The 18,222-nt window shown below is 43.8% G+C and overlaps 1 non-coding gene across 1 annotated transcript; it reads left to right on the top strand.

Annotated features, from left to right (window-relative positions):
* The first annotated feature begins 15,322 nt into the window (after positions 1 to 15,322).
* On the top strand, positions 15,323 to 15,396 carry trnat-ugu (transfer RNA threonine (anticodon UGU)). The gene has a single exon. It is a non-coding gene; the product is annotated as a tRNA-Thr (tRNA).
* Positions 15,397 to 18,222: the final 2,826 nt, after the last annotated feature.

Genomic DNA, 18,222 nt, shown 5'->3' on the forward strand with positions numbered 1-18,222 from the left:
TTGTTTTTGTAGAAGTGACATGCTCCTATATGGAATGCTGTCTAAACGAACATGCCGTTCACAGCTGCGATGGCCGAGTGGTTCAAGCGTTGGTCTCAAAACCCCATTTGGGTTTTCCTGCCGAGGTTTGAATTCTGCTCGCAACCCCCAACTGTTTAAAGATCTCTTCAATGCTCAAATAGATTAATTGGAGTTAATTGACCGCATTTACCTCTCTCCCAGCATCAGAGATACTTTTAATTGAGCGTCCAATCTTCTCTTGCAAGATTTCAAGACCCGAGAAGGAATCTCTCCCAATCTGTAACTTAAATTCTGGTCGTTTGCAAAACCTGACATTTATACTCTTTATTTTCTTTGCATGCATCTCTCTATCTTTCCCTGTCTCTGTTTCTTCTCTCTCTGTTGTGCCCGACGGGCTTCTCAGGCTTCCTTGAACGGCGAAGGCTGATCTCACCTGCAACACCAGCAGAGAAAGGTAAAAAAAAGGCACTGAGACGGTTGGAAAAGTAAAGGTGCAACTCAGCTGCTGCAGCTAATGTCTACACACTTATGTCTCTTCACTCTCACAGTGAAACAAAGCATCAATTTGATTAAAGTATACTTCTGGTCGAGTGTATATTATCGCGATGCCGAGACAGACGGCAATTATATCATAGAATCCGAGAAAGTTATGCCAAAGAAGGAAGCCATTCTGCACATCGTGCCTGTGCCGGCCGAAAAATCGGTACCGAGCCTCATCTCACTTTCCAGCGTTTAGTCCCTAATCTTGTCGGTTACGGATCTTCACGTGCATATTGAAGTTTTTATTTTTCAATGCGATGAGGGTTTCCGCCTCTCCCACCCTTTCTGGCAGTGATTTTCCGACCCCCACACCCACCACCCTCTGGATGGAAAAAAAAATTCACTCCCCTCTAATCATTCTACCGATTACCTAAGATTGATGTATCCTGATTATTGACCTCCCTACGAAGGGAAATAGGTCCTTACTATACACTCGATCGAGGCCCGTCATAATGTTAAACACCTCAATTAAATCTCCCAACAGCCTCCTCAGTTCCAAAGCAAACAACCCCAGCTTATCCAATCTAATCTCATAGCTAAAATTCTCCAGTTCTGGCAACATTGTCTTAAATCTCCTTTGTACCCTTTCTCGTGCAATCACATCTTTCCTGTAATGTGGTGACCACAACTGTATGCAGTATTCTTGCTGTGGCCTAACTATTGTTTTATAAATTTCTACCAGAACCTCCCCTGCTCTTATATTCTATGCCTCGGCTAATAAAGGAGAATATTCTTTATGGCTTCTTAACCACCGTATCTAGCTGTTCTGCTGCCTTCTGGGATCTGTGGACATGCACTCCAAGGTTTTGCTGTTTATCTGCACCTCTCAGTCTCCTCCCAAGAAATGTAGTTTCAGAGCAACTAATTCTGAAACGTCTTACTTCATAATTCAAGTCGTACAGTCGAAACCAATTTGTTAAAGGGAGACTAATATTGGTGACTGGAAGTAGTTAATGTACAACTTGATATTGCTGTGCACCGGAACAGAAAACGAGATTGGATGGACAGAAGAGGTCTGAAAGGATGGCCGATCGGCTGTGGGAGGCAGCGCACCTTTCAACTGACTCCACGACTTCAGCATCAGTGGTTTGTTGGTCCAGGGGTATGATTTTCGCTTGGAGGGTTGTGTTATGTGATATGCGCGCGATCTCAGCTTCAAATCCCGCATGACCCCTCATGTTTCTGTGCTTTTAGTGAAAAGTCACCAATTCGCTTCCGATATCTTTTCAGTTTTGCTGTTGGTGGAATTGAATTATATCCAGAGAATGTTTGAGCTCCAGAGGACAGAGTGCGGAAATTTCCAAGGCACAACACAGGTGAAAAAAAAAATGTCTCAATATGATGAGGAGATTGGAGCTGAATGTGAATTTACCCCAGTGCAGTCGGTCTCATTGATACAAGATGACGGGATCGAGAGCGACAAGTGCAGATGACGCCAAAATGGGCAGCACTGAAAGCAAAGTAGATGGAAGCAGAACATTACAGAGAGTATTTAATATAATAAATGAATGGGCAAAACTGTGGCAAATGGATTTCAATTTAGGTAAGTGAGAGGTCATCCAACTTGGACCTATAGAGCATTGATCAGAATACGTTCTAACTGGTGAAATGCTCGAACCCGTGGAGTTCCAAAGGGACTTAGCGGTCCATATACATAGATCATTAAAATGTCATGGACAGGTACAGAAAATAATCAAAAAGGCTAATGGAAAACTAGCGTTTATATCTAAAGGACCAGAATACAAGGTGATAGACATTATGCTACAGCTATACAAAGCTCTGGTTAGACCACACCTGGGGTACTATGTTCAATTCTGGGCACCGCAACTGAGGAAGGATATTTTGGCCGTGGAGGTAGTGCAGTGTAATTTTGCTCGATTGATACCTGGAATCCAAGGGTTAAATTACGAGGGGAGATTACACAAACTAGGGTTGTATTCCCTGGAATTTAGTAGAATAAGGGCTGATTTGATTGAAGTTTTCAAGATATTACGGGGAACTGTTGGTGTTGATGGAGAGAAACTCTTCCCGCTCGTTCGGATGTCTAGGACTCGGGAACCTGGCCTAAAAATTGGAGTCAGGAATTTCAGGAGTGAAATTAGTTAACACTTCGACAAGCAAAGGGGGGTAGAAGTTTGGAACTCTCTTCTGCAACCGACAGTGTTAGCTTAATTGTTAATTTTAAACCTGAGACATAGATTTTTTCGTTAACCAGTGGTATTAAGGGATACGGAGCGAAGTCGGTTATATGGAATTAGGTCACAGATCAGCCATGATCTCACTGAATTGCGGAACGGGCTCGAGGGGCTAAATGGCCTACTCATCTTCCTAATATGGTGCAAAACATGAAACGTTTATGCATTGTCCGCGAATCGAATCCGTGACAGAGGCCAGAATTCTATCCCAGAGCCACCAATACTCATACGTACACGCACTGCATATGTACATTTATGTTACTCTCATAGTGATTGAAAGCAGCAATTTGAGTAAATTATACTTATGGTAGAATGTAAACTATGACGATGTCGAGACAGACGATTATGTTGTTTCAGAGCAATTCATTCTGCAAAGTGTTACTTGATAATGCAAGCCTTACATTCAAAGCAAATTTGATAATAAGCGAGAAATATTGTTGATATGAAATGATCAGTGTGGAACCTGATATTGCTCTACATCGTGCATCGTAGAAGAAAGCGGGATTGTATGGACAGAGCCTTCTGAAAGGATGGCGGAACGGCTGCATGGCAGCGAAATTTTACAGCGGCTGCACGGCTCTGTTGCTTGTTGGTCTTTGGGTCTGAATGTCGCTCAGGAAGTTCGAATCGTTCAAAATTCCGAATGAGCCCTGTTATGTCCCCATTTTTAGTCAAAAATCACCAATTGGCTTCTTACATCTTTTCAGCGGTGTGGAAGGCAGTTTTGACTTATCTCCAGCAGAGCATGTTTGAGCACCAGAGGAAAGAAAGCAAAGTGTTTGTCCATGCAACACAATTAGACGAAATGAAGATCTTCTTTCAAGAAGTTGTAGATTGAAGCCGGCACATGAATTTATCCCAATTCAGACAATCTCATGGGTACAGAACAAAAAAGGTAAAGGATGCTGCATTGGCCTGGAACCAAACCTCTGGTTTCCCACCAGCAGGCGAGGGTTCCACCACTGAACCACCAATGGACACACGGCTGCAGGCAGCACGTGTAGCTTTGGATACATGTCCAGAACATGCACTCTGGCAGAGTTCCTGTGATTACCCTGCGCAATCGACTCCACAGCCGCGCGATGCCTTTGTGTTAACTTAAAGATTAAGCATGGTCGTGAAATTCACTGGGGGTTCGAAACCAGCTTACACGACGATTGTGAAACAGTCAAATAAATAAGAGCTGTAATTACCAGGCAGTGTTTACTTCTCTCAGAGGTTAAGGGATAATCCAGCCCAATGTTCACCTTTAAGATTTCACGACTTGAGACAGAATTTCAAAAAAACTGTACCTTAAATTCTGCTCAATCACAGAATTTAGAGATTTATACTATTTTATTTCTTTGCATGCATCTCTCTATCGCTGTCTACGTTTCTTCTCTCTCTTATCAGGCTTCCTTGAACGGCCAGGTCTGGAAACCGGGGATGGAAAAGACTGTCGGATCTTCAGTCCAATTGTTGGATTTCGACGGGATGAGCTTTGCTATTTTCCGTCTCCGTTTTCGGAAAATATAAACCCAGATGGGATTTCACCTCCTCAGTCCCGTCACCTCCGGGTAATGGGAATGAACCCAATCTATCGCTCGGTCGGAACATCCGTATTCTTATTGCTTAAGTATAAAATTACGGGGTTACAGCTATATTCAGGAGCATTTTAGAAATTAACATGTAACAGACTTATGCGAAAACTAGAAGCACGTGGAATTAAAGGACCTGTGGTAACGTGGGCACCTAATTGGCTCAGGAATGGGAGGCAGAGAGTCGTGGTGAACGGATACCCTTATACATTAGGGTCTCTATACTTGAATTATGTTTTCATTTATTGGAGCACAGGAACAGGAATCGGCCATTCAGCCCCTCGAGCCTCCAGGTTAACACATCCTTCCTGAGGTGGAGTGCCCAGAACTGAATGATGTCCTCCAGATGATGTCTCACCAGAGCTCTGTGCAGCTGTAACATAGCTTCCACCCCTTTGTATTCCAGCCTTCTTGAAATAAACGGGGAGAGTAAGAGCTCAAGAATGAAAGCGAGAGAGAGCAAGACGAATAGAGAGAGACAGACAGACAAACAGATCACTCGGCATTGGAGAAACCGTCGCTGTGTAGATTTCTCAGGAGCTGCTGTGAATCCCCACTGAGCTTTCGAACCACTTGCTCCACCGCAGCAAAAAGTCATAAGCAGCAAATGGGTAATGTGAAATCACATAATCGACAGCCGATTTGTGGCGCAATGGGTAGCACGTTGGACTTCAAATCACCAGCTCCAAAGTTGTGGGTTCCAATTTGACTACCGTTGAAGTTGAGGGCTCAATTTTGGTGGTGGGAATTAGAACTTTGCAGCAAAACCACAACAGGATCACGAATGTTCATCAAAGAAGGGAAACAACCTGAAAATCGCAAGAATTCAAGTATCGTGACTGAGCGGTCTAACACGCTGGTTTAAAGCTCCAGTTAAATCCCATAATTTGTAGATGGATCAAAATCATGGTTTGTGGCTCCAATTCCGCAGCCTCCTTCCTGTAAACTAATAAAACTAAACATCTCATCTGTTTTTGCAACAGCGTAGGCCGGAGGAACCACATGGCTGAACAAATAACTAGATGCATTTTGTAACACACCAATTGCACATTCTACTCCGTTCGAAATGTTCACAAAGAAAAGGATTGGTTGATCTCGATGAGAGTCAACTAACAACCTCGCCATTTCCCGACCCTGGACTGTCATATAAGGACCGCCCACTGACTGATCGCGCCGCAAGAGCCCGGTCACTTTGATCACCCGTCCCACTCTGCTGGAAGGAATATTAAGGTGAGAGGCCCTCACCTGTGGGAACGTGTCCTGTCCCCGTGATGAAAATAATATCTGCACTTTCACTTTCAGCTTCTTTCACATCCTCTGCTCCATCGCACTACATTCGGGTTTTCTGTGAACAGGTCAAAACAAACATTGGCAGAAATTCTCAGAGCATTGGGATTCAAACCCACGCCTCCATACAAATTAAATGTAACACCTCAGACCGCGTGGCCGCGCTACCATAATGTCACAGTAATGTTTAAAGAGCTGTTTAATGCACAAATATATGAATTAAAGCTAATTGACCGCATTTACCCCGTGCTGGGGCTGTTCTCCTTCGAGCAGAGAAGGTTAAGAGGAGATTTGATAGAAGTGTTCAAAATCATGAAGGGTTTCGATAAAGTAAATAAAGAGAAACTGTTCCCATTGACAGAAGGATCGAGAACCAGAGAACACAGATTTAAGGTGATTGGCAAAAGAACCAAAGGCGACATGAGGAAACACTTTTTTTACCCAGTGAGTATTTATAATCTGGAATGCGCTGCCTGAAAGGGTGGTGGAAGCAGATTCAATCGTGACTTTCAAAAAGGAATTGGATAAATACTTGAAGGGAAATAAATGCAGGGCTACCGGGAAGTGGCGGGGGAATGGGACTAACTGGATCGGTCTAACAATGAGCCAGCGCGGGCTCGATGGACCGAATAGCCTCCTATGCTGTAACCATTTTATGATTGTATGATTCAACTGATAATCCTTATTTTCTTTGCATGTATTTCTCTATCTCTCCCTGTCTCTGTCTCTTGTGTTGTCCCCTGATGGACTTCTCAGGCTTCCTTGAACGGCGTTGGCTGATCGATCCTGCAACACCAGCAGAGAAGGTTAAAGAAAGATTGAGACAGGAGGAAAAGTAAATGGGCAACCCAGCTGCTGCAGCCAATGTCTACACATTAATGTCTCTTCGCTCTCAATTAAGTCACTCTCTTTTCATTCTTCTTATTTCGTTCTTTTTCTTTCTGCCTCCAGCACCTTTATCTGTATCCAGTTTTTATTCCCTCATGTGTCTCTGCTGGATGATCCAAAATTCAGACCCGCCGCTTCTTCCAGCTTTTTCTTCCTTCCACAATAATGGTCCATTTCATTGAGACTTTACTGCGGCCTTGCTACTCTAACATTCACCTTAACATTCTTACGCCTTTATGTTTGCTCGATATCGACCGCTGTTCCTCGGGGGCACATGTCCCGTTCATTTGTGCCTTGAAACATTTCCACCTGCGTGACTGTTCCAGAGACAAGCACAAAGAAAGCAGGTCTGGCATTCCGAAGGACAGCGGCATATTTTCCGTGGAATTTCCATGGGGTATCTTGTGACACGGGGGATGTTAACTGAAGAACTGGGATTTGTTTTCATGGTCGTTGGACCTTTTCCCCGAGCAGTTGATGTGCGGGAGAGACGGGCGGCACGACATTGCTACGAATGACGGCTGAAAGGTGCACTTTTGGCAATCTGGGCGGTGCAGTCAGGTCGGAAATGTTCCGCTTGATCTTAATAGGTCTGTGAAAATATCTGATTCAAAAGGAATGAGGAGAAATGAAAAGAGCGGCAATGGTGAAAAGGTGTCGATTACAGGAGGTTGGCCGTGAGCGAAAGGTCCTTTGAAAGCTCGGCGAAGAGGGGAATTTTGTTCGGAAACGACAGACTTTAAGCGCGTGAGGAAAGTGAAGTGTGAGCTGCGTCCTTGGGTAAAATTGAGTGTTTTCAGGAAAACAGCCATTGTGAAATCACGAAAATGAAAACAGAAAATGCTGAAAACGCTGAACAGGTCAGGCAGCACCTGTGGAGAAAGAACCAGAGGAAACGTTCCAGCTGCATGACCTTTGTAATCAGAACTAAAAGGTTTGTCATGTGTTTGAGCAACTTTACTGTCGAAGATGCCAGCTTCCATCTCTGAATTATTTGGGTTCGAATCTTACTGCTGCCAGAATTTGTCGAGTTTTTCATTTTGGCCGCCACACCAAAAACCCTTCTTTAATAAGAAGTGTTTTTCCGCATTGCTGGTTTACACCTGTTTGTAAAATTCAGCAAAGTCTGGATTGCCACCCAACTGTTTCTTAGACGGAGGTGTTGGGACTGTAAGGTGTGATCTCGGTGAAGTATCAACCAATGTACACAATGGCGCCCTGGTGAACCGAGTACCTCTTATAGTCAGTATAATATAAAAGATATGTAACATAATTATGAATTTCTTCTTTACATCACACTAGGATTTATTATCAGGGAATGGACATGAGCAGGTCGATTTACGTCACGCTCCGGTCGCTTTGCATCGCCCCCGACACATAGAATAGAATCAAAGAAAGGTCACAGCACGAAAAGAGGCCATTCGGCACATCGAGTCCGTGCCGACAATCTGCCAGTGCAATCCAGACAGACCCACTCCCCCACCCTTTCCGTGAAGCCCTGTATTTTCTTTCGTTTCAAATACTTATCCAGTTCCTTATTGAAGACCATGATTGAATCTGCCTCCACCACCCCCTCGGGCAGTGTATTCCAGATCCTAAACACTCGCTGTGCAGAAAAGGTTTTCCTCATGTCACCTTTGGTTCTTTTGCCAAACACCTTAAATCTATGTTCTTTGGTTTTTGATAGGAACAGTTTCTCTCTATCTAATCTGTCTCGATCCTTCATGATTTTGAATACCTCCATTAAATCTCCTCGTAACCGTCTCTGTTCCAAGCAGAACAACCCCAGCTTCTCCAATCTTTCCATGAAACTTATGCCCCTCATCCCTGGAATCTTTACAGTAAATCTCTTCTGTGGGGATTCGGTATTAACACCGCCGAATCCCCCACCATCAACATACTGGTGGTCACCATTAACCAGAAACATAACTGGACCAGCCACAGAGGCTGGATATTCTGCGCCAAGTGACTCACCTTCGAATTCCCTAAAGCCGTTCAACCATCTACAAGGCGCAAGTTGAGTGAGTTCGAATACTCATAGAATCATAGAATCATAGAAGTTACAACATGGAAACAGGCCCTTCGGCCCAACATGTCCATGTCGCCCAGTTTATACCACTAAGCTAGTCCCAATTGCCTGCACTTGGCCCATATCCCTCGATACCCATCTTACCCATGTAACTGTCCAAATGCTTTTTAAAAGACAAAATTGTACCCGCCTCTACTACTGCCTCTGGCAGCTCGTTCCAGACACTCACCACCCTTTGAGTGAAAAAATTGCCCCTCTGGATCCTTTTGTATCTCTCCTCTCTCACCTTAAATCTGTGCCCCCTCGTTATAGACTCCCCTACCTTTGGGAAAAGATTTTGACTATCGACCTTATCTATGCCCCTCATTATTTTATAGACTTCTATAAGATCACCCCTTAACCTCCTACTCTCCAGGGAAAAAAGTCCCAGTCTGTCTAACCTCTCCCTGTAAGTCAAACCATCAAGTCCCGGTAGCATCCGAGTAAATCTTTTCTGCACTCTTTCTAGTTTAATAATATCCTTTCTATAATAGGGTGACCAGAACTGTACACAGTACTCCAAGTGTGGCCTCACCAATGCCCTGTACAACTTCAACAAGACATCCCAACTCCTGCATTCAATGTTCTGACCAATGAAACCATGCATGCTGAATGCCTTCTTCACCACCCTATCCACCTGTGACTCCACTTTCAAGGAGCTATGAATCTGTACTCCCAGATCTCTTTGTTCTATAACTCCCCCCAACGCCCTACCATTAACGGAGTAGGTCCTGGCCCGATTCGATCTACCAAAATGCATCACCTCACATTTATCTAAATTAAACTCCATCTGCCATTCATCGGCCCACTGGCCCAATTTATCAAGATCCCGTTGCAATCCTCGATAACCTTCTTCACTGTCCACAATACCACCAATCTTGGTGTCATCTGCAAACTTACTAACCATGCCTCCTAAATTCTCATCCAAATCATTAATATAAATAACAAATAACAGCGGACCCAGCACCGATCCCTGAGGCACACCGCTGGACACAGGCATCCAGTTTGAAAAACAACCCTCGACAACCACCCTCTGTCTTCTGTCGTCAAGCCAATTTTGTATCCAATTGGCTACCTCACCTTGGATCCCATGAGATTTAACCTTATGTAACAACCTACCATGCGGTACCTTGTCAAATGCTTTGCTAAAGTCCATGTAGACCACGTCTACTGCACAGCCCTCATCTATCTTCTTGGTTACCCCTTCAAAAAACTCAATCAAATTCGTGAGACATGATTTTCCTCTCACAAAACCATGCTGACTGTTCCTAATTAGTCGCTGCCTCTCCAAATGCCTGTAGATCCTGTCCCTCAGAATACCCTCTAACAACTTACCCACTACAGATGTCAGGCTCACTGGTCTGTAGTTCCCAGGCTTTTCCCTGCCGCCCTTCTTAAACAAAGGCACAACATTTGCTACCCTCCAATCTTCAGGCACCTCACCTGTAGCGGTGGATGATTCAAATATCTCTGCTAGGGGACCCGCAATTTCCTCCCTAACCTCCCATAACGTCCTGGGATACATTTCATCAGGTCCCGGAGATTTATCTACCTTGATGCGCGTTAAGACTTCCAGCAACTCCCTCTCTGTAATATGTACACTCCTCAAGACATCACTATTTATTTCCCCAAGTTCCCTAACATCCATGCCTTTCTCAACTGTAAATACCGATGTGAAATATTCATTCAGGATCTCACCCATCTCTTGTGGTTCCGCACTTAGATGACCTTGTTGATCCTTAAGAGGCCCTACTCTCTCCCTAGTTACCCTTTTGCCCTTTATGTATTTGTAGAAGCTCTTTGGATTCACCTTTGCCTGATCTGCCAAAGCAATCTCACATCCCCTTTTTGCCCTCCTGATTTCTCTCTTAACTCTACTCCGGCAATCTCTATACTCTTCAAGGGATCCATTTGATCCCAGCTGCCTATGCATGTCATATGCCTCCTTCTTCTTTTTGACTAGTGCCTCAATCTCCCGAGTCATCCAAGGTTCACTACTTCTACCAGCCTTGCCCTTCACTTTATATGGAATGTGCTTACCCTGAACCCTGGTTAACACGCTTTTGAAAGCCTCCCACTTACCAGACGTCCCTTTGCATGCCAACAGACTCTCCCAATCAACTTCTGAAAGTTCCTGTCTAATACCATCAAAATTGGCCTTTCCCCAATTTAGAATTTTAACTTTTGGGCCAGACCTATTATATTATATTAATGCCTCTCTGTAATTTTATGCTTTCATCTGCACTGCTTACAATGCTGCCCATCTTGGTGTCATCGGCAAACTTGGATATGTGGCTTTCTATCCCGTCATCTAATATCCGCCTGAATTGGGAAAAATTAAAATTCAGTTTCAATCTCCTCATCATCTTGAGACATTTTATTAGCTTCATGTGTGTTGCGCCGACGAAACTTCGACATTCAGTCCACTGGAGCTCAAACATCCTCTGGATAAAATTCAGTTCTCCCAACAGCAAAACTGAAAAGATGTGAGAAGCCAACTGGTGACTTCTCACTAAAAGGAGAACCCGGGACCTCTCGCATATTACTAAATGAAACTCCCTAAGCGAGAATCATACCCCTAGACCAACGAGCCGCTATTAATTTAGCTGTGCAGCTAGTGAAAAAGTTCGTTGCGTCCCACAGCCGATCGACCATCCTTTCAGACCACTTCTGTCCATCCAATCTCGTTTTCTATTCGGGTGCACAGCAATATCAAGTTGTGCACCAACTATTTCCAATCACCAATATTAGTCTCCCTTTACCAAATTGGTTTCGAGTGTACGACTTGAGTTATCAAGTCAGACGTTTCAGAATTAGTTGCTCTGAAACGACATTGCTCGGGAGGATACTCAGAGTTGTGTCGATTTGTGGCACGCTCTGTTCCCTTTGTATTGCCTCCTACACATAGAGTTGAATCACGGAAAGTTTACAGCACGGAAAGAGATCATTCGGCCATCGAGTCCGTGCTAGCTCTCCGCAAGAGCAATCCAGCTAGAACCATTTCCCCGAAGCACTGCATTTTTTCCCTTTCAAGTACTTATCCAGCTCCCCTTTGATGGCCATGATTGAATCGGCCTCTATCACACCCTCGGGCAGTGCATTCCAGATCCGAACCACTCGCTGTGTAGAAAAGTTTTTCCTCATGTCACCTTTGGTTGTTTTGCCAATCACCTTAAATCTCTGTCCTCTGGTGCTTGACCTTTCCGCCCATGCGAACAGTTTCTCTCAATCTCCTCTGTCCCGACCCTTCATGATTTTGAACACCTCCATTAAATCTCTACAACACCGTCTCTGTTCCAAGGAGAACAACCTCAGATTCTCCAGTCTATCCACGTAACTAAAGTCCCTTATCCCTGGAATTATGATAGTATTTTTTTTCTGCACCCCCTCGAAGGCCTTCACATCTTTCCTGAAGTGCGGTGTCCAGAACCCCACACAAAATTTCAGTTGTGTTCGAACCAGTGTGTTATAAAGTTTCATCCTGACTTCTAAACTTTTGTACTCTTGTCCTCTATACATCTCTTTATAAAGCCCAGGATCCCTTTTGCTTTTTAACCGCTTTCTCAACTTGCCCTGCCACATTCAACGATTTGTACACATAAATCCTTCTTTGTTCCTGTACCTTTTTTACATTTGTGCCCTGGAGTTTATATTGCCTCTCCTCGTTCTTCCAAACGAAATGTATCACTTCGCATTTTTCTGCGTTAAATTTCATCTGTCACGTCTCCGCCCATGCCACCAGCCTATCTATATCCTTTGAAGTCCATCGCTATCCTTACCACTGTTTACGACCCTTCCAAGGTTTGTTCCATCTGCAAATTTTGAAATTGTGCTCTGTGCACTCGAGTCCAAGTCATTAATATATATCAAGAAAAGCAGTGGTCCCAGCACTGATCCCTGGGGAACGCCACTGTACACCTCTCGCCAGTTCAAAAAACAACCGTTCACCAGTAATCTCTGTTTCCTGCCCTTAGTCAATTCTGCATTCATGTTGTTACTGCCCCCTTTATTCCATGGGCCGCAATCTTGATGATAAGCCGACCATGCGGCACTTAATCAAACACCTTTTGAAAGTCCATATACACCACATTAACTGAATTGTCCTCATCTATCCTCCCTGTTACCTCATCAAAAAACTCTTACAGGTTAGTTAAGCACGATTTGCCTTTAATAAATCCGTGCTGGCTTTCCCTAATCAAACCACCCTCGTCCAAGTCACTGTTAATTCTGTCCACGATTATTGTTTCTAAAAGTTTCCCACCACTGAGGTTAAACTGCTGGGTTTATCTGTTCACACTTTTTTGAACAAGAGTGTAACCTCTGCAATTCTCCAGTCCTCTGGCACCACCCATATATCTAAGGATGTTGGTAGATTATGGCCAGTACCTCCGCAATTTCCACCCTTACTTCCCTCAGCAAATTCGCATGCATCCCATCCGGACCGCGTGGCTTATCTACTTTAAGTACAGCCAACCGTTCAAGTGCCTCTTCTTTATCAATTTTTAGACCATCTAGTATCTCAACTATAACTTCCTTTGCTGAGACTCTGGCAGTATCTTCTTGGTAAAGACAGATGCAAAGTACTCATTTGGTACCTCGGCCATCCCCTCTGCCTCCATGAGTAGATCTCCTTGATCGGGCCTAATCGGCCTCGCCCCTCCCCTTATTACCAGTTTAATGTTTACATGCCTGCAGAAGACTTTTGGATTCACTTTTAAGTTGGACGTCAGTCTATAGTCATATTTCTCTGTGCCTCTCATTTCCTTTTTCACTTCCCCTCTGAACTCCCTAAATTCCGCCTGGTGAATGAGCGCATAAAAAAGTTAGCATTTCTTTCAGCCGGAAACAGAAAGTTACTGGTTCATTAATGGCAATTTGAACAAGTATTCGTCTTTTTTACAGAGCTTAATGAGTTTTGAGAAATTAATACAGTGAACTAATACGGTAAATTATTTTGTGAAAGTTGAAATCCTGATCGTGAACCGCCTCAGAGAGCGCATTACTGCCCATCCATGGGAAACAAGATACTATCGAAGTTTGACAACACATCGCAGGTCCCGCTGCAAAGACACAACTTGCCAGCTGTTCCGAAATTTGGAGCCTGGACAGGGAGTTAAACGCTGGACCTTCAGCTCACTGCCTACTTTCAAAATCTGATACTCTACCGACTGAGCTACCCAGGCTCGATACTACATAAGCTCCCATCGTACATATTCATGGGATAAAATTCTCAGTAACATGTTGAGGAGAATCCTTGTTCCTGTTGAACATGATGTAAGAAACATGGACAGTGAACTCGTGAGTTTACAATTCTTCTTGTTTGTGCCAAATGTCTTGTCATTCGTTTGCACCAATTAAAATAACACTTTACCCAGTGGCTCAAAAGCTGAACTTGTCCCACACGGGAGTTGGAAAAGGCCTCTCGACCTTTCAGCGTATTAACATCTGTAAGCTGAATAATTTCACCCGTTACACAGTGACACCAGGCAGAATATTTCCCTTCCAAATTTTCCCCATATAAAACTTCCAACCGATGAATTTCGGCTTAACGAAAAGAAGAATTGTTTGTTTGGTTCTTTAGATTTAAAGATCTCGTACCGGCCCCTTTGCCATATGAGCTGCCGCTAAAAGCCCCCTCTCACCCAATGAACAAGTAAACTGGCACCTCCTATTGCAAGACGGTAGACCAGAGGAACCCAAGAGCCCACATGGGAACACTAAGAAGTAGATGCGTTATGGAACATACCAGTTGTACCTTGAACTCCATTCAAAATGTTCGGAGTAAAAGGTTTGATTGTTTTAGAAGACGCTCGAACTCACAACCTGGTCATTTCTGGAGCCCATACTGCTATAAATAAGGAACGCACGCTTAACAATTGTGCAACACGAGAGCAGCGAACAACCGACAGCATCAGCGCTCCTGCCAAACAGCTTCATTTTCGTTCTCTCAATTATCACGAGATCTTTCTCAAACAGAAGGCTCCAATCAAGATGCTCTTCATTAAATAACAATTCCTAACTCAAGAGAGTTTTGATCGATCATGACTAGAGCATGTACAATTTCCTCACCTGTTCCTTTTAATCCCTGGGATGGTCACCATCAGGTCCTGGAGATTTGTCTATCTTCAGCCTAATTATTTTCTTCATTGCCATTATTTTACTGATAAGAATCTCCTTGATTTATTAACAGTTTTCCTCGTGTCTCTGCTGTATTAGCCTCATCCATTTCTGTGACGATCGATGCAAAGTAAAAATTTAGCAACTCTGCCATTTCCTGATTTTCAATTACAATTTCACCTCCATCTGTCATTAAGCGGCCCACATTACTCCAAGCCTCCCTTCTTTCTCTTAATATACTTGTGAAAACCTTGAGAGTTGTCCTCATTTTCCCTCACAAGTTTTTCTCCTTTTCCCTTTTTCGTCCTCTTCGGATTTTTTTAGTTTCAGAACCACAATAAACAACACTTCGCTGTAAAGTTCGGCTCAATAGTTCTCCAATGTCAGAGCGAGAATTGCCTGAACCCCGAATTGATTTAATGTAACAAATACAATCACACATAATCATCTGTGTATCAACGCACTGATGGATACACAAAGATAAACACAGCGAGAAATGCTGTCAATAACGGAATGCACAGGTAAACGGACAAGCGAAATGGACAAAGATAAAACGGCCTGAACCCCCAACATTGAAGTGTCGCTGACAGATATTAGTGAGAGGAGGTGAGACCACGCTTTCATCAATGGGCGCTGTGGCTTAGTTGGTTAAAGCAGCTGTCTTGTAAACAGGAGATTCTGGGTTCAACTCCCAGCAGTGCCTTGCTTAATCTATTATTTACACCAAATTTGTGGAATTCAGCGACAAAATTACGCAATGGGATTTGCCTTGATTCAGGTTTCAGGAGGAAACGGAAATCAGAATGACTGCTCAAAACCGCCCTTTCATCGAACAGACAGACCTTTCAAAGAACGTGTCCGTGACACGGTAATTTAAGAACACGTTCTGGGTTCGTCGGTGTCGGGGTACAATTTACAATTTGACGTTCAAAGCCGGAAGTCGTCCTAATTTGGGCTGAGACTTGTGATCTTGACCTGCGGCACAAACGTTTGCAAAGAGGAAAAATAAGTCCTCAAATCTCTCCACCTGAATCTCCAGGCCCAGGTGAAATACATCCCAGGACGTTAACAGAAACAAGGAAGGAAATAGCGGAGGCTCTGACCATCATTTTCTAATCCACCCTGGCAAAAGTTGTCGTGCTGGAGGATTGGAGGATTGCTAATGTTGTACCATTGTTTGAAAAGGGAGAAAGGGATCGATCGAGTAAATACAGGCCAGTCAGCCTAAACTCGATGGTGGGTAAATTATTGAGCACAATTCAGAGGGAAAGTATGAATCGTCATTTAGAAAGGTACGGATTAATCAAGGACAGTCAGGGTGGATTTGTTAAGTGATGGTCGTTTGAATTAAATTATTTGAGGAGGTATCAAGGAGGATCGATGAGGGTATCGCGATTGATGTAGTCTACATGGATTTTAGCGAGGCTTTTGACAAAGTCCTACATGGCAGGCTGGTCAAAAATGTAAAAGCCCATTGGATCCAAGGGACATTGGCAAGTTGAATCCAAAATTGGCTGAGTCGCAGGAAGCAAGCGGTTGTGGTCGACGGGTGCTTTTGTGACTGGAAGGCTGTTTCGAGTGGGGTTCCATGCGGCTTCCTACCAGGTCCCTGCTTTTCGTGGTACAGATCATTGATTTAGACTTAAATGTAGGGGGCATGATGAAGAAATTTGCAGATGATACAAAAATTGTTCTCGTGGTTGATAGTGAGGAGGAAAGCTGTAGACTGCAGGAAGATATCCATAGAGCGGACAGGTGGATAGAAAAGTGGCAAATGCAATTCAATCTGAAGAAGTATGAGGTAATGCATTTAGTGGGGGGGGGGCAAAAAGGCAAGGGAGTGTACAATAAATATTGTAATTGATTTGCCATTTACACGCCCATTCTGTAAATTTACTAATGTCTTCCTTTATTTTTCGGATTTTTCCTTTGTATTAACGACAGCTCGCAATTAGTTGTCCCTAAATCTTGAAATTGTACTTCCGATTCCCGTGTCCAAATCATGAATGTAAATTTTGAACAACAGTGGTCCCCGCACCGATAAATTGTGAACAACCGTGGTACCAGCACCGATAAATTGTGAACAACCGTGGTACCAGCACCGATAAATTGTGAACAAAAATGGTCCCAGCACCGATAAATTGTGAACAACAGTGGTCCCAGCACCGATAAATTGTGAACAACCGTGGTACCAGCACCGATAAATTGTGAACAACCGTGGTACCAGCACCGATAAATTGTGAACAACAGTGGTCACACCACTGATAAATTGTGAACAACAGTGGTCGCACTACTGGTAAATTGGGAAGAACAGTGGTCCCAGCGCCGATAAATTGTGAACAACAGTGGTCCCAGCACCGATAAATTGTGAACAAAAATGGTCCCAGCACCGATAAATTGTGAACAACAGTGGTCCCAGCACCGATAAATTGTGAACAAAAATGGTCCCAGCACCGATAAATTGTGAACAGCAGTGGTCCCGGCACAGACAATTTGTGAACAACTGTGGTCCCAGGAATTTTGATCTTGAACTGCAGTTGAAACTTTTTCATAAAAGGAAATAACGTCCCCAAATCGTCCCACGTGAATGTCAAACGCTTTTGGAAGAAGTTCAATGGAAACAATCAGGACTTTAAAGGCATCTCAACGACCTGAACTTTCGTTCAATGAATTTTGTTAGCCATTGCATTCGACCGTGAAATCGCTCTTAACTTTCATCTCACTGAAGCAGAGTGTGGCCGCTTTGCATCTGTGATCATGTCGGTCGCGTGTTTAGCTTTGATAATGATCGCTTCCAATTTGTAAAATTTCATCAATCGTCAGGGAAAAGAAACAGAGAATCGAATTGTCCCTCTAAGTGATGAAGTGGAGGGATTGGTGCTCAAAGCAGATCTGGAAAATGCGTGGTGCAATCGGTCAGGAGTTCCAAATCCACCCTCCAACCACTCGCTAATCATATTAACTGAACTTTACTCTGGCCCAGTGTCACCGCACTGAAATCGAGTATTTGTGCGGCGTGTTTTTCTTTATAGTTGCTGGTTTAAGAGTGAAGACCGGCTTGTTGGATTTTCACTCCAACAAGCTTCAATCATTCATTTTGGACTGACTGCATACCGTTGTTATATTGGTCGCTGCAATCTCAAAGTTTAGCCCAGTGAATTATTGGTTTAGCAGGTGATCCCTTCACCTGTTCTCGGTGGTGTTATGCGTTAGCGTGAAAGTTTGATGGTTCGAGCCCTTATTTTATTTTATCCTCAGGATTCATCGCCTCAAAGTTCCAGAGTTTCAACGCATGTTTTGGAATCCAGAAAATGTACCGGAATCATTGCTAGCTGAGCAGGGCTGATATTCCACCATTTACCCTGCGGTCGGGAATCAGGCACATGAATCATATAAAGGAATGGGACATTGGCTTCACGGTAATTACAATTCTCCTTGACAGACAAGCCCCCGAAAGGCCCGAAGGGAGGCCGCACCAGCTGCAGGAGAGCTGGTTCGCTGTGACATGGAGATTTCTGTAGTGAGCGAG

The sequence above is a fragment of the Heptranchias perlo genome, unplaced genomic scaffold, assembly GCF_035084215.1.
Source record: "Heptranchias perlo isolate sHepPer1 unplaced genomic scaffold, sHepPer1.hap1 HAP1_SCAFFOLD_73, whole genome shotgun sequence".
Taxonomy (NCBI): domain Eukaryota; kingdom Metazoa; phylum Chordata; class Chondrichthyes; order Hexanchiformes; family Hexanchidae; genus Heptranchias; species Heptranchias perlo.